The 23,411-nt window shown below is 36.7% G+C and overlaps 2 protein-coding genes across 2 annotated transcripts in view; both read right to left on the reverse strand.

Annotated features, from left to right (window-relative positions):
- The window catches only part of LOC134743536 (acetylcholinesterase-like), an 88,593-nt gene extending 75,119 nt beyond the window's left edge, over window positions 1-13,474 (reverse strand). Inside the window, exon 1 of the mRNA XM_063677028.1 lies at window positions 13,350-13,474. The gene's annotated coding sequence lies outside the window, so the exon portion shown is untranslated. The remainder of the gene's footprint in view (window positions 1-13,349) is intronic.
- The window catches only part of LOC134743532 (serine protease nudel), a 335,679-nt gene that overhangs the window by 176,765 nt on the left and 135,503 nt on the right, over window positions 1-23,411 (reverse strand). The gene's annotated exons all lie outside the window — the stretch shown is intronic.

Below are 23,411 nucleotides of genomic sequence, written 5' to 3' on the forward strand. Positions count from 1 at the left end.
TCAATAGTTTAGGCGCTAGAACAAAAAATATGATTTTTTATTCGGCGTCCTCTCAAGGCGGCTGTATTAACTTTTCTTTAATAATATGTGTAAACAGGTTGTGAAGGGCAACCGGAACCGATACGTCATTTATAAAAATCCGTCAAGTATCCTAAGCTGCTGGGTGTACTGATTTTCAGTATTTAAATTTTAAACCCATAACCCTACTTTCTGTTTAAGTCGCAGTCGAGTAAAATGTTGATATTGGGGTAGAACGTGTACAAACGTATAGACAAAAGTGGAATTAATATTCCTCCAAGATTCATATTAAGAGAATATCCCCTGAATAAGCGCTAAGGGTATAAGCGCTAAATCTGGATTAGAGATTAGAGTAAAACGCAAATTTCTCCAGCATGGTACACATTTTCCAAGATGGCTGCGATTCCTCGAGGTCCCCAAATGTCAAATAGTGTAGACATGAAAAAGAGACATTTAGTTAACATTATGTAATAAATTTCAAAACTGTGGAAGAGATTTCGAGGTTAGTCCTAATCCGATTGTACTATATGCGGAATTAACGAGTTTGGGGAAAAAATCTATACACTCAAATTTAATATGGACTATTAATTTCCAATTCCAAACAATTAATAATAAAATATTGTTGTTCGATAACTCCGCCCATTAAGTTAGTGAACTGTCGAGAGCTACTTAGCAAGCGGACCAATATATTTAGGGTCGATCGCGAGTTTAATTGGGTCAGCCGATTGATTCGGCTTCCCGCGGTAACTACCGGTAAATTATTCAAAACGTGGTCGTATTCTCGAGAGACGATATCAATTTGTGAAGTACCTATACTTGTTATGTGACTAACAACAATTTAATTATAGCAACAGATTCACACAGCCGCAGTGGAAACTTCTGGAATGCGTTATAATCAGTAGGGTTCGTTACCTGCTTGCTGTGTGCGAAGCCTGCTTTTGACTGTCTTCGGCCCTATGTGGAGGGGTTTTCTACACAGTTATTACTTCTTCGGTCTTAGGTTTTAAGAGTTTCTGGAAGTCCACTAACAGACTCAATCCCAAACCGGGCCTTCCGGTGAGCGTCGAGGGTGTCAGTGATAATAAAAGTATTGCCAACATGTTTAGAAGCTTTTTTCGAGTTGAATCACCATTGGCATCAACACAGTCGCCAGGGGTGGCAGACACTGGGTCTCATGACCGGAGGACAATTACCAAGTTTACGGCTAATGAAGTTAAGAAAGCCATTAAATGTATGACAAGGGGTAAGTCTCCCGGTCATGACGGCCTCAGTGTAGAGCACCTCCAGCATGCTGGACCGCATCTACCAAGAGTACTGGCCATGCTGTACACATTTTGTATAGGACACGCTTTCCTGCCAGACGACATGATGAGGACTGTGGTGGTGCCAATAGTGAAGAACAAAACCGGTGACATTAGCGACAAGAACAACTATAGGCCCATTTCGCTTGCGACCATAGTAGCCAAAGTGTTTGACAGTGTGCTTAATTCTCAGATTGACAAATATCTAAAGTTACACGACAACCAATTTGGCTTTAGATCGGGTTTGTCGACCGAAAGTGCAATTCTGAGTCTTAAGCATACTGTCAAATACTACACAGACCGACAGACAAATGTATACGCATGCTACCTTGATCTATCGAAGGCATTCGATATGGTTAATTATGACATCCTTTGGCAAAAACTGAATGACATTAACACACCACCAGATTTAAATAAAGTTCTGAAGTACTGGTATCAAAACCAATCGAATGTCGTTAGATGGGCGGGAGCATTTTCGGATGCATACAGGTTGAAGTGCGGAGTAAGGCAGGGAGGATTGACTTCGCCTAAGCTCTTCAACCTGTATGTAAATGCACTGATAGAGGAACTTAGCAGCACCCGCATCGGGTGCCATATTGATGGAGTATGCGTAAACAATATCAGCTACGCCGACGATATGGTGCTGCTGAGTGCCTCTCCCTGTGGGCTCACTAAGCTGATAGGTGTCTGTGAGCGGTACGCTAGTAGTCACGGTTTAAAATATAATGTCAGAAAGAGCGAATGTATGGTCTTTAAGGTTAGAAACAAATGCCCATCCGATATCCCACCTATCAAATTAAGCGGCGAGGTACTCGCTGTAGTGTCACAATTTAAATATCTCGGGCATATCGTGACATCTGACCTTAAAGACGATACGGACATTGAACGAGAGCGAAGAGCATTGTCTATTAGAGCTAATATGATCGCCCGTAGGTTCGCTAAATGCTCTAATCAAGTCAAGGTCACTCTTTTCAGGGCTTACTGCACTTCCCTATATACTAGCGGCCTATGGGCGAACTACACAGTGGCACGGTACAATTCTCTTCGTGTACAGTTCAATAACGCTTTCAGGGTGCTGATGGGGCTGCCGCGATACTGCAGTGCATCAGGGATGTTTGCCGAGGCGCGGGTGGACTGTTTCCACACGACTATGCGCAAGCGATGTACATCCCTGGTGCGCCGGATCCGCGCTAGTACCAACAGCATTCTGAAAATGATATCTGACCGTTTAGACTGTGCATATCTCAACCGCTGTTGTAGTATACACCTGAACCGGGATGTACAATACCTACACTGACACCTGAAAACTTGTAAGAAGTATGAAGTGACATTTTATCAAATTTTAAAATTTTAATTTTAATTTAATTCTAATTAATGATAATACCTATTATACATTTTTAAATTTTTATTTTTAAACATATTTTAGTGACATTGATATTAATTTTATTGAATTTTGTTTTTATTGTATTTTGTTTGATTTAATTTCACTTCTTTTCAATTTTTTATTAATTAATTTATTGTTAAGTTTATTGACATTCGTTATATAGTGTATAATACTAACCATATATTTAAGCTTTATGTGTACTAACAACAATGATCTCAGTTGGTCTATGAATAAAAAAAATTAAATTAAATTAAATTTAGGTATTTTCTGCTTCTTCGATCTACTTTTCTTGGGTATACATCGACCTCTGCTCTCACGTAGTTCGGACTTCTACCTTGCACGTCGAGGGTTGAAATCTCTTCTTAATGCTGTCTAAGCATCATGAGTTCTCTCATATTGGACCATTATGCTTATAACTGCTGATCTATCTATTCCATTTGACGTTAAGTATAGTCTTCTTTTTAGTGTTGATGTGAAACGAACGTAACACCAATGCTGATAGTGTAATTCGTAGTTAAGCAGGTTACCACACTAACATATTATTTTCAACTAATCTGAAATTATATCATGTTAAAGCTATTTAACATAATTTGCAAGCAGTACAAGAGTTGATTTCCATTCCGTTCGCTCAAACACAATTCTCTGAAACACGAGCTTACTCTGAATACGTATTGTGTGCTCTACGCTTAACAGGCGTAAGCGAGCCTTCAACTCAGGAGAACCACTATAACTATGGCCTTGTGATTCGTAACAGTTCCCCTTAACTGGGTATCGCACTAAATACTAGTAAGGTATTAATCGCTAATCGGAATAAGAGTCCTGCGGTTGAACACGATAGAACAGGGACTAATTGCGCGATGATGCATTTCTGTCACCGAACGAAACCAGTCACATGACGTGACGCGATGGTAGCCGGTGAGTAAGGATAAGGATGGATTAACTTTCATCGATAAGCTGTCGATGCTAGATTTAGGAAAAAAAATTATATAGTTCGTAGTTATACCTGTGCTAGAATTTTGGAAATAACCCCAATGATAATGTCCTGTACAAGTACCCAAGCTATTATATTTTAGAGTTCGCTTTAAAAGACTATTTGAATGTAGGTAAGTATCTAAAATGCAAAACCACTCTACTTTTGGTTCTACTATTCTGTTCTGGAAAAAAATTGCATTACTACTGCTACGCCGACGCCGGCTCTTCTCATTACAAAGATGTTTCTATTGAAGACAGTGATTCTTCCATTTTGAACCATAAATACCATAAACATCTATAATATCTCGAAGCTGAAGGAAAATTGTAGATAAATGCTTTGTTTGGACACATGTAAATGATGAATTTATCTACGTGTATTAGAAACAGTCATAGGCAAACGATTGAAATTATACTCCTAATATAAGGAAGTATACATTCCTTAGAATATAACATTTAAGTACCTATTACTTAAGAGTGGCGGTAGGCACTCAACAAAAAGATATTTCGAGACTCAATCCATAAAAAGGATAGAATTAAATTTAGCGAGCGATATCATTGTCACTCAAATTTATTTTATCTTTGGTCTGGGCAAAAGGCGGGACTTCCGGTCCGAACGCTATCTTGGTAGTTAGCCTCGTGAATAATGCCTTTGTTTTTTGCTCATTAATATTGTTTAATGTGTAATATCGATAGCTTATTATACAGTAAACTAACATGGTAGTATGCAGTGAATGGATAATTAATCTTGAAACGCGTTTAACCACCATTTTGGAGTCCACGGCCGGTAGTCTACGTGCTACGTGTAAAGTCCAGCTATCGCTTTACAAGAGCTAATAAAATCACCGTACACTGTCTTCTACTAACCGTAAAATTTTATTCGTATTTAAAGCTCCCAATACCTTGATACTGGCGAAATAGTCCCACTGGAATATGGTTAGCTCCCGGGAAATACCGGTACCGAAACTACCGGGATTTCCCGGGATTTGGAGCCAAGCAAAGAACCGGGATTTCAAAATTGAATTCCTGGTACTTTAGGGATTTTCGGAACTAACATTTCCAGTACAATATTTGAGTATTTTCTGTTACTTAGCACGACAAAACAACTAAATTTTACGTTTGTAAAAGATATATTATATTAGATAATTATGTTAATCAACCAAACAATTAACATAACACCCTTGTTACCCGCACATTAAAATCAAACCTATTCATTGATTACAACAATCAACAATTATGACAATGTCGTCAATAGCACACTGCCTAATTTGGAACTGTTATTAAGGGTTTCTATCAGAAATAATTTTATACAAATAACTAAATAGGAGTAATGAACCATAAAATAATCACCTCACAAAGAACTAGATGATGATATTTTAAAATTAATTGAAATATTACAATGACAATAATCTGAGCAGATTCGAAGAAAAAAAATTGCACTTAGTTTGGCAGAATTGATCCTTTGTATTTTTAGTTCTATCATTAGTAGAAAATGTTTGCCATTGATATCTAAGTTCTAGTTAATATAGCTTTTAGCTAAATGTAATACCTGAAATTGAAACCAACATTTCTTAATCTCCATTATCTATGCTAATTGCTAGCTATTAAATGTGACAGTTTGTGGCCTGTGATATATTTTATTAGTTTATCTACATACTTAATGTGCTTAAGTATCTACGAGTATGTACTTATTTTTATTAACATTTAGTCCTAAGGTTATTACTAATAATTATTGATTAATTTATCCTAAACATTTATACGATTACCTACCTATTTCAAATGTACTTACACGCAATACTACATAATTAACCCTTTAAGTGGCAGGAACCGGCTCCTGTACAATAACATCAATTAAATCTAAATTTGAAATGTGATTAATTAAAATAAAATCGATATTCCGACACCTCAACAATGACGTATGCCACTTGAAGGGTTTTTATAATTTATTAAATCTTTAAATTTTTATTTTAGTTTGAGCTTTTTTGTTATTGAGTTAATGTTACGTAAACTCAGGTAACTACGTATAGTTCTATCATCATCGTCATCATCATGTTAGCCGATAGACGTCCACTGCTGGACATAGGCCTCCCCCAAGGCTCGCCACTCCGACCGATAGTCCTATACTATAACTATACTCGTAATCTAGTTTTTAATATTGATTCTTAACGAGACTTTATGATTTGTACACGTTACATTTATTTTGGTCCTTAGATTTATACTAATTATTTTTCTATATTATGTACTCCACATAATTTAAAAAATATTTATACATGAAGTTACCTGAGTTTACGGTATGTTTAGCCGTTTTAGTAATTTTGTAACTTTTGTTTTTATTACTTATTAAGATGCACATTTAAGAAGTCTTAATTTGATTATTATGTGCATGATTTTTGTGATAACAATAGCTAGAAATAGCTTACCGTTAATAAAATACACCAACTAACTTATCTCGAAAACCTAACCGAGAATCATTAAATATCAACACCCACTCGCATCCTATTCGGGTAGATTTGAAATGAAAAGGGACCCATGTTTCTGACAGGAGGCATTTACAACGTTACCTACTCGTACATAAACCTGTAGATATACATTCGCAGAGAGTTTTCTAAATCAGCATTCTATAAAACGATTCTACTTTTAGAAGGTGAAATTCTCATTTTATCGATATCGTCACAATAGGGTAGTTGATTTTTTTTTATTAATGGTATCAGTCGGTCAGGTTTGTTATAAGGATCTAATGTCTGTATGGGACCCACTGCCTTAAAGCAATACAAAAGTCACAAATGATGGTCAAAGTCTGGCACCCGCACTTTACTGACGAAACGCTCCTAACAAAATGGCAATAAATACATCGTGACGTCCCATTTCTTAATTTCCATTATCTATGCTAATAGCTAGCTATTCAATGTGACAGTAAGTTTGTGGTCTGTGATATATTTTAAGAAGCAGTTTTAAGAAGTCATAATATTAACAAGTTTGGGAACAAATCAAATTATTTTATTAAATATTTTGATTTGTGTTTTTTAAGTAGTCACACTACTATATATAAATTAAAAACTGTAATAGATGTCATATATTAAAGAAAAAGTGACGAAACCCTCCAGTGGTGAAGGCCGGATTCGAACCGGCGTCTTTAGCTATCGCGGCTAACGCCATGGACCCCTAGGCCACCCCGCCACGGCGGTGCCCGTCCGAATTTCTCGGCTATATGCCATCTTAGTAAGACTAGGCGTCTTTGACCAGCTCTAAGGGCAAGCAGTGCGCGCTTGCACCTCCTAAACGAACTCCTTACGGATTTACGTTGTAGCGAGAGAGACTGGTGCTGCCATCTATGAACAAGTTTGGGAACAAATCAAATTATTTTATTAAATATTTTGATTCGTGTTTTTTAAGTAGTCACACTACCACACTACACCACGAGTCACTAGTGGTCCGGCCTTCACCACTGGAGGGCTTCGTCACTTTTTCTTTAATATATGATGACATCTATTACAGTTTATTGTTTAGACTTTAGATGTAACGTCGCTATTGCTTATAACTTTAGAAGCCGTTTCGAAGGATGGAAAACAAGGAATTTGCGATTTTGTCGGTGAAATGTTGCGTTTATGTATATTGTTGCTTTCCAATATTATTTTTAATCTGGGGACACGGCAGTGCCCCCGCCAAGTCGAGCAAAACAAAGAGGCACGGCCGTACCATCCTTTTCTCGAAGCCACATAGGCCATTTTCAACGTTCTGTAATTTTGTGATAGCTACAGCTAGAATCCTGAATTTTCAGAGAACTATAGAGCATAACATGATTTAGATATATTATTAATAACATGTAATTTGAACATATAGTTTAAGAATTATTGCATGTCAAAGTTCCTTAGTTTTGTCACTGACACACTCACTCACGATCATCATAATTCTAAGGTAGTTCTAGCAGACCCACAAGCTCCAAATTTAAAACGTAATTAGTTTTTAGCGTATTAAGCCAATAAAAACTTAAAAATACTGCAATATCAGTCACGTTTTCAAGATTTAATAACTGCACAAGTAAGTTTGTAATCCTATATAAACATATGCAATAACAAAGTTACGTTTGCAGTTCCTACAATTAGTATGTTAAGTATAGGTACACTACGTTGTATACGATGTGAGTATCAATGAAGATGTGTATTATTATGATATGTGTATACATAGTATGAGTATGGTATGGTTATGAGTATACGAAAAGAAGGACTGCCTACAAAAAGAGATGAGATCCCATCAAAAACATTAAGTACATGTAAAAAAATGCAAGTCTCGCAACCCAGTCCTTCTACTACAAAAAAAGTTTTGAGATGTAATGTGATACCAAGTCGGTTAATTTAGTCAGTGCCAGTGCCAGGGGGTGTTAAAACCGTAACAATATTAGATACTTACCTTTATCTTTTTCAATACATATAATGACTTGGCAATCGCACACAATGCTTTACTTGTATGTGTATTGCTCAAACTGTATGTCATTATTAGGGCTAGCGCTATGTTCAATTAGGATTATTTCAAATATTTGACGAATTATCTTTGTCATTATGTAGCCGTGCGATTGCCAAGTCATTATATTATGTATTGAAAAAAATAAAGGTAAGTATCTAATATTGTTACGGTTTTACCACCCCCTGGCACTGACTAAAATAACCGACTTGGTATCACATTACATCTCAAAACTTTTTTATAGTAGAAGAACTGGGTTGCGAGACTTGCATTTTTTTACTTGTAATGTTTTTGATGGGATAAATAAAATGTAAGTAATCGAATAGTACCATTTTTTTTTCTTTTTGGATATTTAAAACTGGTACTGGGTGTAGTCTATTGTCCCCCTATGATCGATTACTTTTCCGACCTAGAGAGAGTTCTAGAGTCTATAGGCTCGGACTACGCACATCACATCATTATGGGTGACCTTAACACTGATCTCTGTAAGGACACTCCAAAAAGCCGTAAATTAAATTTCTTAATTAATTCTGTTAATTTCTCTTTTTTGCCCTTAAATCCTACTCACCATACGGCTTCCTCTGACACTTGGCTGGATGTTATTTTCACTTCTTCCCCTAGTAATGTCATAAAACATGGTCAGTTTCTTGCACCCGGTTTCTCCCACCACGACTTAATTTTCGCTTCTTACAATATCAAGCCGGGCAAGTGTAAACCTGCCATAATATACATGCGTAGCTTCGCTAAAGTTGACACTGACGCTTTGCTCCGCGACGCAGCCGCAATTGACTGGTCCCCTGTGATGACAGCTGCTAATACAGAAACCAAATTGTCTCTTTTTAATGAAGCAATATTAAAAACCTTTGACAAGCATGCACCGTTACACAGGGTTCGGGTCAGGCGGGCTCCTGCGCCGTGGATTACAGAGGGTGTGCGCATAGCCATGCGTAAAAGAGACCGTGCCTTCAGACGTTTTAAGCGTGACCGCTCTGATGAAAACTGGACGCTCTTTAAAACCGCCCGCAACAGGTGCAACCAGATGGTGCGTTCAGCGAAGCGGCGGTTTATTCATCAAAATGTAACCTCATCTTCCATGGCTAATGTTTGGAAGTTTCTGAAGTCTCTAGGTTTGGGCAAACCTGTAAGTCAATTTGATAGTACCTCTTTCTCCCTTTCTGACCTTAACAAGCATTTCTCGTCTGCCCTCTCCGTTGATGACAATGTCAAAATTAACACCCTTTTTGAAGTTTTGTCCCTACCTTCGATTGGCGCGGTCTCTTTCTCTTTCTCACTCACTACCCAATCAGAGGTTAAGGCTATCATTAAGTCAATTCAATCCAAGGCAGTTGGTTGTGATGATATCGGCCGGTATATGATAGTATCTGTCCTTGACTGCGTGCTTCCTATACTGACTGATATCATCAACTTCTCGCTTTCTAACGGCGAATTTCCATCTCTCTGGCGCAGGGCGTTCGTCATACCTCTACCAAAAATCAATAACCCCTCTTTAGTAAGTCATTTCCGGCCCATTTCCATACTCCCGTTTCTGTCGAAGATCGCTGAAGCGGTGGCTCACAAGCAGCTGTCTAGGTTTATTTTCTCAAACAAACTTCTGAGCCCCTTTCAGTCAGGTTTTCGGCCGGGACATAGCACCTGTACTGCGCTGCTTAAGGTGACTGAGGACATCAGACGTGGCATGGAGAATCAAATGGTCACTGTACTTATCCTTGTAGATTTTTCAAACGCATTCAACACTGTTGACCATCAGATTCTCCTTGGCCTTCTTGAGCACCTCAATGTGTCGCCTGGTGCGCGAAATTGGTTCTCGGCTTATCTTTGCGGACGTCAGCAAGCGGTACGAGTTGATCGCGCTTTGTCGGAATGGTGTGACCTAGCCACTGGCGTGCCTCAAGGAGGTATCCTTTCACCACTACTGTTCTCCATATTTATTAATTTTATTACTCCTGACCTTCGCTGCTCGTACCATCTTTACGCCGACGACCTGCAACTCTATGACCATTGTAGCGTTACTGACCTAGCTGCTACTGTTGACAAATTAAATCTAGACCTCTTACATATCCAGCGATGGTCTGAGAAGTTCGGTCTGTTTGTCAATCCGTCTAAGTGTCAGGCCATTGTCATAGGTAGCGAACGCCAGCTCGCGAAAATAGATTCTACACCCCCCGTATATTTTAATGGCACTCCGATTCCTTACAGCCAGAGTGTAAAAGACCTAGGCGTCTATTTAGACAGCACCCTGAGTTGGAAGATACAGGTAGCTGAAATTTGCCGAAAAGTCACTGGATCTCTACATGCCCTTAACAGACTTAAACACTTTTTACCCGTTAAAACAAAAATATTATTAGCACAGACATTAATCCTACCTATAATTGACTACGGTGATGTGTGTTATCCAGACTTAAATGAAGAGCTCTTGAACAAGTTAGATCGTTTACTAAATAACTGCATTCGTTTCATTTTCTGTCTTCGTAAATACGACCATGTCTCCTCTTTCCGCTCTAAACTCGGCTGGTTTCCTATACGTGTTCGTCGAAATATTCGCATGCTTTGCACCCTCTTTTCTGTTATTAATGATCCCCAATCTCCCGAATATCTCAAATCTTTCTTCAACTACTATGGTGTTTCTCGTGTCCGTCAACTTCGCTCTACTGGCAACCTTTCTTTGTCCATACCATCTCACCGAACAGGTTTCATGTCCTATTCTTTCTCTATTCAGGCAGCTCGCCTTTGGAATAGTCTCCCTGTTAAAATTAGACAGTGTCCGAATAGATTTGCATTTAAAAAATCCTTACGTGAGTACTTTGCTGGCAGAACGATGAATTCTTAGTGTTTCTGTTTTAAAAGTTTCATCTGATATCTTATGTATTTGTATGTATGTATATTGTATGTATTTATATGAATATTATATATACAGATATATGTATGTATGTCTATGCCTGTCCATTATTTAACTATACTTGTATATATATATGTAATCACTATGTTGCACCGCCTACAAATTATCTGCTTTGCCCGAAGGTTGACTGGTAGAGAATGCCTCATAGCATTAAGTCCGCCTTTTGTACGATTGTATTTTCTTTTGTGCAATAAAGATTAAATAAATAAATAAAAAAACTTAAATTTTGAAACTGAGGTTTTGTATTTTATTTATTATTCCCATATTTTTCTTAACTTTTAAATTTATTGTGATAAATTGTTCATTTTCTATTTAGTTACAAAATTCAACATGTGTCAACAACCCTATTGTCGATGAAATGGCCTAACTCTAAGTAGGTAAGGTCTGTTTTTTTTTATTCCGTAGACTAAAATGACTTTCATGTGTAAGACATGACATTTAGTACCACGTGAAATGTCATTTTAGTCTACGGAATTAAAAAAACAGAATATATGTAAGTAGCTGGCAATAACCTCATATCTTGCCAAAACCACGTGCAATACACTTAAAAATGACTTGCGTTGTGTGTTTAAAGTTCAAAATAGCATGAATTCCCAAAAACATAAATGAACCTGATGTAATGTAACCTATTACACAAACACCTGTTCTGCTTTTGAAGACACGAGGAACAGCTTTTTAGGGTCTCCAAGTATTTCGCGGAAGACATAATAATTGTGGATTTAAACAAAGCTGTTAACATTTAATATTATTCCGCAAACAATGTTATGCATGTAGATACATAATACTTACATATTTCATATTTCAGGCAACTACTGGCCTATAGATAAAAACTATAAAAACTGACATAAATATTATTATAAAATATCTTAAAATTAAAAAAAAACACGTAATTACAGCTGCGGTGTATATCGCAATCTCGCAGTATCAAGGAGCCGCCAGCGGAACTGCCGAAACTTGACACCCAAACTCCTCCTGGTCAAAAATCCTCCTTGATGAAGGACTGAATGTCGGAACGCTCACCACCTGTGCAGTTGGCAAACTGCGCAGGCAAACCCTAGTGTGTATGGCCAGCTTAAGGTAGTGTAAACGGGACACATACAGAAGCGCCGTCGGTGTTGCAGGACGCAGCAAATCCAGTCCAGTTACCGTTACCGCACCGATTCTGACCAGCTGGCTTCTTTCTCTTCTCCAACTATTTGAAACCCACTATGTCGCATCTGGACTCTTTTAAGGTCGGCTGTAATCGATCTTTGTGAGCCGGTTCACGAAAGCACTGCACCCCTTTCTCCGGTCGCTGCTTAGACTTTATCCAAGATACAAGATACCAGATAACAGTTCAATAAAATTATCAAACTATAACCGAATCTGTCTGGTTTTGTACTATAATGACGGTTGGGTTGAGCAGATAGAGTAAAAAGTTGGGAAAACGAACAGCCTGAGATATAAGTAAAAACATCGAGTATTATCGTGAAGTGCATCCCTATTTTGTGCAGCTGTGAAGCTCGACTGGCCTCTCGTGAGATTTAATTGAATTATTTGAATGGATCCGACGCTTCCGCCGTTACACCGCTCTGAGCTCCAGCGACTGCCGGAAATGCCAATTGCCACTTCAAAATATGTACTTAATATAATATAAATATTTTCACTTTCCTAAATTATCTAATAAATGGAACGAATGACGAAGACGTACAAACATATTGTGAAATATTTTTAAAGAATTGATTGGGGACCCACACAATCCATTACCTAAAGTAATTTCTAAGAAAGTAATCAATCCGATATATTATGATATCTCAATTTAACGAAAATCCTAAGCACAATTTTTATATTAAGTAGTTGGTAACTAAATTATATCAAATCACATTATTGTTTGATGTTATATAGGTACATATTTAGGTATTTATCATCATCATCATCTGATGATGATGATGATGAAAAGTAACTAGCTACTTAAGTAATTTCATTCTACGTTTTTTAATTGCATCTATAACAATACACTGTGAAACTTTTATTAAAAAACTACATAGTACATACATTCATTGGCATAAATATGCTAATTGGCTAAGTTTTGACCGGATTCAGGTATGCATATGGGTACCGTGCTGAATAAACTATGATAAAATATAGCCTAAATTATAATGTTAGTCAAGAGCTTTATCTATTTTAAGTAGCTACCTTATTACTTACATTAAAACATTTACGAATAAAATTCCTTATACCATGTTTCCTCACATTCGTAGACCAAACTAAGAATACTAATCACTAAGCAATAAAACTAATTACTTATATATAAGTTACGTACGTTATGTATACACAACAGGTGTCAAATAGCTGAATGTTGACCTTGACTGTACTGTCCGTAGCTCTCGGTTATACAACAGATATCTGAGCTTGTTGTAAGTTCACACACACGCACTCGCGTTGTACGGCGACGGAAGCGTCGCGTGCAGCGCCTGTGGCGGACTTGGGTAGACTGGGGACCGCACCGCTGGGGGCGCTGGGTGGCGAGTGCGGGGAAATCATTTCCCGAACTTTGGAAAACGTGAAAAATTGTGTATATAAGATCGTTTTCAGAGTAGTTCTTAGGTTGTAATGGACATTCTTAGGTTGCAGTTCGTCTAACGCTCACGTAATTAATAGGGTATTTCCTATAGACAATTAGATTGTTTCAGAGCGGTCCTGGAATCTAATTTAAGAAAATACAATGAAAAACATGAGAAAATATTTTTTTTGCACATTCAATTACCTATAGGTATAATAGATATGACGTCAACGGCACAGAATGCGTTTCATACTACCAACATTCTTAGTACCATATCGGTTTGTTTTTTGATTGAAAGTAGATGATTTGACTGGTATGGTACAGGTATAGTACTCGTAGATACCCTTTCTGTGGTGCAGTATTTGATTAATGTATCCCATAATTTATTACTGGCAACTGCCTCTAGCAGCTTTACATTTCTATTATTTATTTCTCTTTCTCTATCTTTCGTAATAGCTCATATGCTGCTGATTAACATTTAGTAACTAAGGTTTCTAAGGATATTTTATCTCATTTTGTTTAAACAACGACAGAAGTATTACTAGTAAATAACTTTGTGAAAAATCAAACAGAATTGTTTCAATTATATATAATAACATAAATTCTTGAACCAGACCCTCTTGGAGAAAAAATCCCATATTTTATACCTTTTCCTACAGCCTGGTAGCATTGGTTGTGGATTATTACACTCCCGACTCCCGACTGGTATCGTCGAGCCCGGGCACCCCATACTATGACCCAATACCATATGTTTCTTATAAAACGATTCCTATATACATCCATACTTCCATTGCTCGCTAGCAAGGGTGGATATTATAATCGTCTTATACCAAGCAGCAATAGAAACGGGGATTAGTAGACTTTATCAATTTTCAATAAAATTATTACGAATCCACAGTTTCCGTAGAGCAACACCTCGAAAACGATTAAATAATTGCAGACTCGCAGTTGCGGTTCATTCGTGAATTTTCGACGAAATTGGAGCGTTTGGTGGAAACTTTCTTGATTACATTGTAGTGAATAAATAAAGGGAGGAATACGCGATCGAAATTGCAACTTGAACGGCACTTGAGCGAAAACTTTCTTGTACTCCTGGGATCATACCGATGCCCTAATTTAATTTCTTCTAACTTCGAAAGCGGGTTAATTTTGAAAATGACAACTATATCTACTAAACTTAAAGCACTCTACTGTAGAAACAGTAAGCACTATAAGTGTTGCAAAAGTATAAAGTGCTTCTCGTTTTATAGACATTAGTCATTTTCAAAATTATCCTGTATCGAAGTTACTCACCCCTCCCCCCCCCCCCTCCCCACACACACACACAGAATTAATAGTGCAGTAGTAATGCTAATTTATGCTACTGCAGTTTGAATCCGAATGTAACTTATTATAACTTTTAAAATGTTAAAACTAAAAAATTAACTGATACATTATTTGTACGTATGTTTTGTGTTACGATTAACAATGGGTACATCTAGTTTTCGCCGTTAAACCCAAGTTTGGCGAACCTAGTATAAGTTTAAAATGTATTATACTTTTTTGAAAAAAAAAAATGTTTTTGCTAGGTTGAGGTACCTAAAACATCACTAAAATCGTTAGATTAAATATTCAATCTCAATGCATCCTTACCAGTCATTCGAACCTCGGCAATTTTTTTTAAAGCCACGCTCTAATAGGTGTTATAAAAACACTCAAATAAGCCCAACTTGGTCATGTTTACTGCATGACTTTTGATGAGCACCTTGAAAGTTTTAGTAATTTGAGAACTAAGTAGCAGCAAACATTTCAAACTTTCCTGTCCTCTCAAGAACGTATAGAATAACATTCATCTGACAGACGAGATAGTAAAATGGAGTATGATAGGTTTTTTCAAGTGTTTTAAAATAGGAGTGTTAAAGTGGGTCACTTCGCTTGCCTTGTATTTATATTCAAGGTTTGTGGGACTAATGGCGGAATGCCGTCAGAATATTAATGTTTGTTGCTACTTAATAAGGATTAGGCACTTTTACTGCTGGAGTAATTAAATGTATAACAGTCATAAACACATTAATTTTACTAGCTTTCTGACTCACTATAAGGTAAACATTCCAGTATGCTCTAGTTACTACAAATAGAATAGACTTCACAAAACAGTTTTAATTCTCTAACCGAGTGACCTGGGTAAAAATGCTTTCATCCATCTATTCTCCTCTACAACTTGAAATACGAAATATTGTCAGCAATTTCTATAATTTATGTAATAGATTTTTTTTCTCCACTCCTTTTTGGATATTTTTCAAAATGGTCGAACCATGGGAGTTCGCAAGGTGTACAGCTCCATCTTCCTTTATAATGTTTTTTTCCGATTCCTTAAAGATGGCTGAACTGATTTGAATTTTTTCAGTCTAAGTTTCAGGCCCCTTGCTCGTTAATGTCACACCCCTCATGATGAGAATCTAGTGAAACAGGCCGAGAAGGACAAGTCAAGTAAGTACCTAGCTTTGGCTCACAAGATAATTGTCATTGTGGGATGTTGATTCGACGATCGTTGTCCCGATAGTCGTTTCAGCGATCTGTCTCATATTAGCAAAGAGAATTATAAACACATATAGAGTGCTCACTCCATACATCGGTTTTGTTTCTATAGTGGCTAATCGTTTTAACAACAGTTCGAAAAAGGAAATTGATTTGACTAGCGGCAAGTACCCTATTTATAGCTACAGAAAATATATAAAAGAAAACAAGGCAATACACCTACGCCACATAGCCACATACCATTTATTGAGATTAAAATAATAAAAGAAAACAAAGCGATACACCTCTACGCCACATAGCCACATACCATCTAAACCGACGGACAAAGTAGGCCAGATAATGCCGCTGCTGGACGTATGCAAACAAGATCCCATGCCCTTCTGCCTACGTCAACAAAGTTGACTGCTTACTCCAACAGCCTTTTAAAAATTTAAGGACAAACTAAACTTTGAGCCGTTCATAATAAAGTTTATATTCCTAACACAAGATGCGGAGGAAAGCACGAAAACAAAACTTCAGTAACGAGCAAACGTAGGTTGATTGAATTAATAAGCCTTCTGGTTTAGTTGAAAATCGCGTGGTACTAGCCGAAGATTTTCAAAGTTATTACCTATCATTATTTGGTATCCCTTATCTGATGTTCATAAACTGAGTTTTTTTTACTTCTACACTTATATTAATGATTTATCTAATTGCCCATTTAATGTCAAGAAAACCAACAAGCCTTTACAAACAATATTTTTTACAATAAAACTGACTGAATGTTAATAAAAAAGAATCAACTTCAGAGAGCAATTACCGACACCACAATCTAATAATATATGGCTACCAAAGTTCGCTATAAATAGGTGAACCTGTAATACATATTTCAAAAGTTCCCTCGATTTTTATTATATGTAGACCAAGTTTTTCTATTAGAAATTCACCTAACTAGGTATTTCAAAGGTTAACTAAAATAAGTGTAAGGCGTACGCCAAAAAAAAGCAAATCGATGTACAATTTAGCCGTTTGGCACACGCATAAAGAGGTCAAAACAAAACCAAATTTTTGACCCGCAGTTCCTAAAAAATTTGGCAGGGGAGTGCTGAGTCGTTTCTTTTTTTGTATGGGATTTTTTGTTTAGAAACCTATCGTGTGTGGATCATATGAAAGGGCTTTTTAAGGCCATTCTAAAAATATACCACATTATTACATATTATCAGCCTTTTTTTTAAATTAAAACAAATAATTTTCAAAACGTAGATACCACAAATGATACGTGATATCTAACCCCAAAAAAGCAATTTAAAAAAATATTTCATTATTTTTTATTATTTTTCAATATTACAAAGTGACACAGTTCTACTTCAGTACCTATTTTACGTGACTTATGGAACTGTACTACAGATATGCGCGTCATCGGCGCCTCCCGCAGCAGCTTGGTGCGCCCGCGCGGCACGACCAGCAGCCCGGGCTGACGGCGCGCCACGGTCGCGCGCAGAACACAAATAAAATACCCACCGACCCCAATATATCCGCATTGTAAGTATATCTTTCCCCTAAGCAGTGAAATGAGTAGGTAAGGTACCTATCGCTAGCGCTCGTTGTTAACCCAACTGTGAGCCTGATTTGATCTTGAAGATCGCTCACGCTGATTGATGCATCGTCAAGATTGTATCAAAATTAGTTCAAAACCGTAACAAATTGTTAAATTAGGATTGTCCTCTGGTACCTATTAATGCTTAACGCGTGTGCGACTGAAGCATTTACCAGCTTTAGATTCCCTCCCCTATTTACTTCCTTTATTAAAGTGTATAAACATAATTATCTCTTCACTTGTTTTGCCTCACCAATGAAAGCCCTATCATTCGTCGGTTAAGGTTTAAAATCAGTGGCATTTCAGCTAAAAAGCTCAAACTTTCGTAAAAACATTTTGATTTATACGTCTGAATAATTCAGTCCTGCCCATTTTTCAGCAGCGTTCATAAATGGGCTCTCCTTAAACTAGGTCAAGGATATATCAATAATCCCGATAGGGTGGTGGAGGCAAGCTCTTTAAAAGACTAATGACAATGAAAATTTTCAATCACTATATGGAAGTACAAGTACCCATGGCTATTACAAGTATTTCATAGAAATCGATAGTTCGTTTTACAACCGACATTGACTTGGTAGTTGGTGGACTTAAGAAATGCAGAAACATATTTATTGTTATTTAAAGCAAACGGAAAATCAGAATAGAAACGAAACGCTAACGCTAACTGTGACTAATTAGCAGTGATCGGAATAGGCAAGAGTATATATTTATACCTAAACTTAGTAGAATATAGACAAAAAGTGGAGACATTTTGTAGGTATTCTAAACGTCACAAATGGCAAAACGAGGGTAGTTTTAAATACAATTAAAATACCAAAACACCATAACTTATGGAGAGTATATAGCCTATGCATATGAGCAGCAGTCTCGTATAAAATATAAATATCAATGCTTCATCATGTTGGATAGTAGTCGAGTTATATTATGACCACTGTACGAAGCCCCCCAGTGTACAAATCCGCCCCACCTTCCCCTACTAATAAGTATTATTATAACCAGGTATGAAGTAGTTGTAACAGGATTTTTTCTAACAATCTTTTCAGCCGGCTCACGGGACAGAAAACAAAAAACAAGGTAATCGACTTGTCACATCAACATGGGCTAATATATTATTATTGTGATTGTGCGTGTTTAATTTGTTTTTCTACTCCCGTACTTTTATTTGTCATATAAAGGGTCGTACAATAGTAGATTGTGTCACAAGGGAGCAAAATGACATATTTACGGCGAGGGCGTACAATTGAATCCTAAACGAAGCGAAGGATTATATAATAGAATCCTGAGCGTAGCGAGGGATTCTAACATAGAATCCTGAGCGTAGTGAGGGATTCAAGTGTTAACGCCCAAGGTGAAAATAATTTTGCTACCATGTGACACATACTGCTTTTCACATCACCTATGAGGAAATTACATACTAACATTAGGTTTCAAAACATTATTATTTTAAGCGAAGATCGATACGAACAAAGTGCCAAAAATATGTGTACACGACCTTAGTATAGGTACATACTTCTGGCACTTTGTCCGTATCGATATTTTCAGACGTGACTGTAGTGACAAATTAAAAGTACCTACAGCTCATAATTATGTACCTAATATCTTTTCAAAAACAGCAGCAAACAACTAAAATGATACAATGAAAATCAAGTACATTATTTTTGTAGATTTTTCTGATAACAAATTAGCTCTTAGCCCTTTGAACCAAATCTTCCGAAGAACACTATGAAGACTGATATCACTTATATTTATTATTATTATTGTCGTTACCGGGATGCTGCTTAAAACATCTGACACAGATGAAAAGGCCTATTATTATTGATTTAAACTAAGTATTTACAAATTTATACAGAATACAGAACCGCATAATGCTTTGTGAAATATTTGTAATTTTTTTTATAAATATAAACTTTTTAAATTGCATAGACAAGTATGGCTGCGTTTAAGGAGACCTAAAATGTCAAAATGAAAATTAAATTATTAAACTAAAGTTTTTTTACGTTTCTTTGGAAATATTACGCTAATTAATTAATTTACTTAATTTAAATATGATATTAATTAATTTAAAATACGTTAATTACATAATTACATTTTTTGTTTACAATTACAACAAAATATTATTTGTTAGAAAAATTGTATGCACGTAATCGATTATAAAGAAATTGTAATCGATTATCTGCATACTAATTTCGTATGTCTTTGTGTCAATATTTCATACTGGCAACAAAATGTCCTTGAACAGAAAAGTGCCACTTTGATCCCTCCTAGCAGGGAAGAAAAGTTCCTTTTTCGAATAGGTGATGTGAAAACATCTTTAAAACCCTACCTTATAGTTGTCAAGACAAGTCGTTAGTCTATTCTATTCTTTATATATTTCTAGTCTTTAGTGCATACACGCAGTATCTTTTTGGCACTTTTCGTACTTCGTGTATGCTTCGTGTAATGACCACTTACAAAATATTGTATGAAATACATTGTTGCCAACTTTATTTTAAATGTCATCTCTGACAAATAAGTGAACCATAGACGTTTTTTAATTTCATTTGTTTCAATCCTTCAACAGAAGTGTCTCAGATTATACTATTTAAAATAGGTAGATACCATGATGGTATAATAATATACTCCGCCTGGTACTCTCTTCCGAGACTCGCGAACCACGTGACTGACACAAGCCTACGTCATCATGGTTCACAGGTTCACGATGACGTAGGCTTGTGTCAGTCACGTGGTTCGCGAGTCTCTGAATAGAGTAACCAGGCGGAGTATATTATTATACCATGGTAGAAGTCCACTAGATGACATGAAAAATATGTTGAATTTACAATTTTATTTCAAAGTAATTGCTTGGTCGTAGAAAAAGTATTGTATGCAACGTTGTTTAACTCAGTCAAAAAATACTCGTGGCGTCTTTATTAACAGTTTTCGGCTTCGCCTCAAATTGTTACTCACGCCACTCGCCTTTTTTGACCTCTCTTAAACAACGGTTTCATAAAATACTATTTCGATATAGTCGACATGAAGAGCCTAAATACATCATATCCCTATGGAAATTTATTTAAAGCCCTCCTCCAATGGTATGAAATTCAGTACCTAGTAGTAGTAGTAAAACACTTTATTGTACAATAATCAAAACAAAACAGGAAAAATAACATTCGTCATTAGTACAAAGGCGAACTTATCCCTTTAAGAGATCTCTTCCAGTTAAGCTTTGAGCAATTGAGGGATAATTGGAGACGGTAGACATCCGTACTGTACATACGGCGCAAAAAAACGAAAAAGTATGTAGTTTACTTATAATAAACTACACTATACATAATACAACGATATATGACCTACAACAAATATATACATATAAATACAACTTAATACATATTCTATAATACATATTACATATTTACAAAAACTACAATACCTACCGCACACATCCTTTAAATTAAGTTTCGCCTGATAGCCATAACTTTTTTAAATTCGCCTTCAGCGATGCGACCCATTGACACTGTCAAAGAGAATATGGTATAGAATTCCTTCATTTGACAGAGTACTTAAAACGTGACGGACTTGTCATAGGAACGGTGTTTGTGAGGTGTAATGCACAGAGAGATTCGCACTGGAACGGAGTCGGTGCCCGCTGGCGTCTGCTAAATATTTAAATCTCTTCGAGAGATAAGGAGGGGAAGAGGGCGAAAACAGGACATTGAAGAGAAGGGTGAGTACATGGATGTCTCTATGGCGATAGATAGGCAGCCCCTTGAGCTGGGAGCGGAAAAATGAAATGTGGTCTAATTTACGCAGGTCAAAGATATATCTAATGCACACATTTTGCAAACGTTCCAGCTTGCCAAGCAGTAAAGTTCCTCAGTTAGATCGATGACAATGCATGTGATATGAGGAGACAAGTAATTTCGTGATCCCATCTATAAATAAGGAGAAAACTAAAGGGGAAAGCACTCCACCTTGAGGGACCCCGCGGTTAGTTCAATCCATGAGGAAACAGTATCCTCGACCACAGCCCGCTGGCGCCTTCCAAATAGGTAACCACGAAACCAAGAAAGAGTTAAGGGGGACAGAATGTAATTTCGTAGAATAGCGAGAAGTAGGTACATCTAAATCCACGGAGTTGAATGCACTACTGAAGTCCAAGAGAACCAAGCCGTCAGCTCCTTTTTTTCTATATTAAATCGGATATCATCGGTTACCTTGACTAAAGCTGAAACAGTACCAAACTATGCCCGTGGCGGAAACCAGACTGAAAGGGATTCCAGAGGTTATATCTAGTAAGAAAAGAAGAGAGAAGTTTGTTGACAAAATGTTCAATTATTTTAGAGAGGATTCGAAGAATAGAAATAGGGCGGTACTGTGATAAAGATGTAGGATTGGAAACTTTTGGCAAAGGGACCACATGGGCAAGTTTCCAAGATGACGGAAAAGAGCCAGACGAGAAGGAGAAAGTTATGTTTCAATCAATTAGTTCTAGATAATTAATCCTTTCATTTTTTTACCAATTAGACTATTTTTCTCTAACCTTGTAAATCCCCGTTGTTTATCATTTAATACTCCATCACCATCTCGGCCATAGATAAATCAATACCAATGATGATTAATTGACCATACACGAGTATCAGTCATTGAGTTATTATTACTATAGAGACGACATACCAAACAATGAAATTGTCGTAATCACAACCTGTACCACGCGATCAAAACGTAGGGTTGAAAAATCCTCGAAAAAAATCAAATCGTTTTTTTTTTCAGGACTTTTTGAAATTTTAGTTTTTTCCGTTTTTTTTTCAGTTTTTTTTTTTCAATTTTAATAAAACTGAAAAAAAACATGGCTTTCAGAAAAAAACGTGAATTCTTCCGGAAAAAAACGGGTTTTTTTCAACCCGGTTGAAAATTCTCGAAAAACCGGCCAAGTGCGAGTCGGACTCGCGCACGAAAGGTTCCGTACCATTACGCAATAAATGGCAAAAAAAATAGTTATTTGTTATACAAGGGTGCAAAGTTGTATTTTACCCGCGAGTGTAGAATTGAAACACGAGCAAGCGAAAGGATTCTATAGGTGAACCACGAGCGAAGCGAGTGGTTCTAAAATAGAATCCTGAGCGTAGCGAGTGTTTCAACACACGAGAAGTAAAATACATTTGCGCCCGTGTGTAACACAAAACTTTTCACCTCACTATAGCGAGGAAAGTGCAACATCCGCACGTTAGATCATCTTCATCACTGGAATCACTAATTTCTTTACGATATTATAACAGAAAACTCTGGAAGTTGTGTATTTATACGCGAGTCGGTGAGAAAAGGTTTTAAGTAAAAAAATTGTTGACAATGTTGACATTTCTGATGTATGAAATGTCAACGATGCGTTTTGAAATTGCATCGACTCAACTTGTGCGTTCAGAATTATATTTAACATCATTATAAAAAAAAACAAACGTTTCTTATGGAATTTTAAGGTTTATGACTTAAAATCATTAAATAAAGCTAAATTTGGTATTTTTTATTAGATTCTCAAACCATTTATTTAATGATAATTAATATCGAACGTACCATTATCATGAGCGTTTTACGTTTTGTTATCTGTCAAGCTACTTAAACACGCTTCATCCAAGGTCAAATTACTTTCCCCACTAGTGGATAAAACGCGTTTTTCCCCGCTTGTATTGAAGGATAAACGACAACTTTCCGAGCTAGTGAGGGGAAAACATGTTTGTTGTATGCGAGCCCCACTT

Source organism: Cydia strobilella, chromosome 8 (assembly GCF_947568885.1).
Source record: "Cydia strobilella chromosome 8, ilCydStro3.1, whole genome shotgun sequence".
NCBI classification, from domain to species: domain Eukaryota; kingdom Metazoa; phylum Arthropoda; class Insecta; order Lepidoptera; family Tortricidae; genus Cydia; species Cydia strobilella.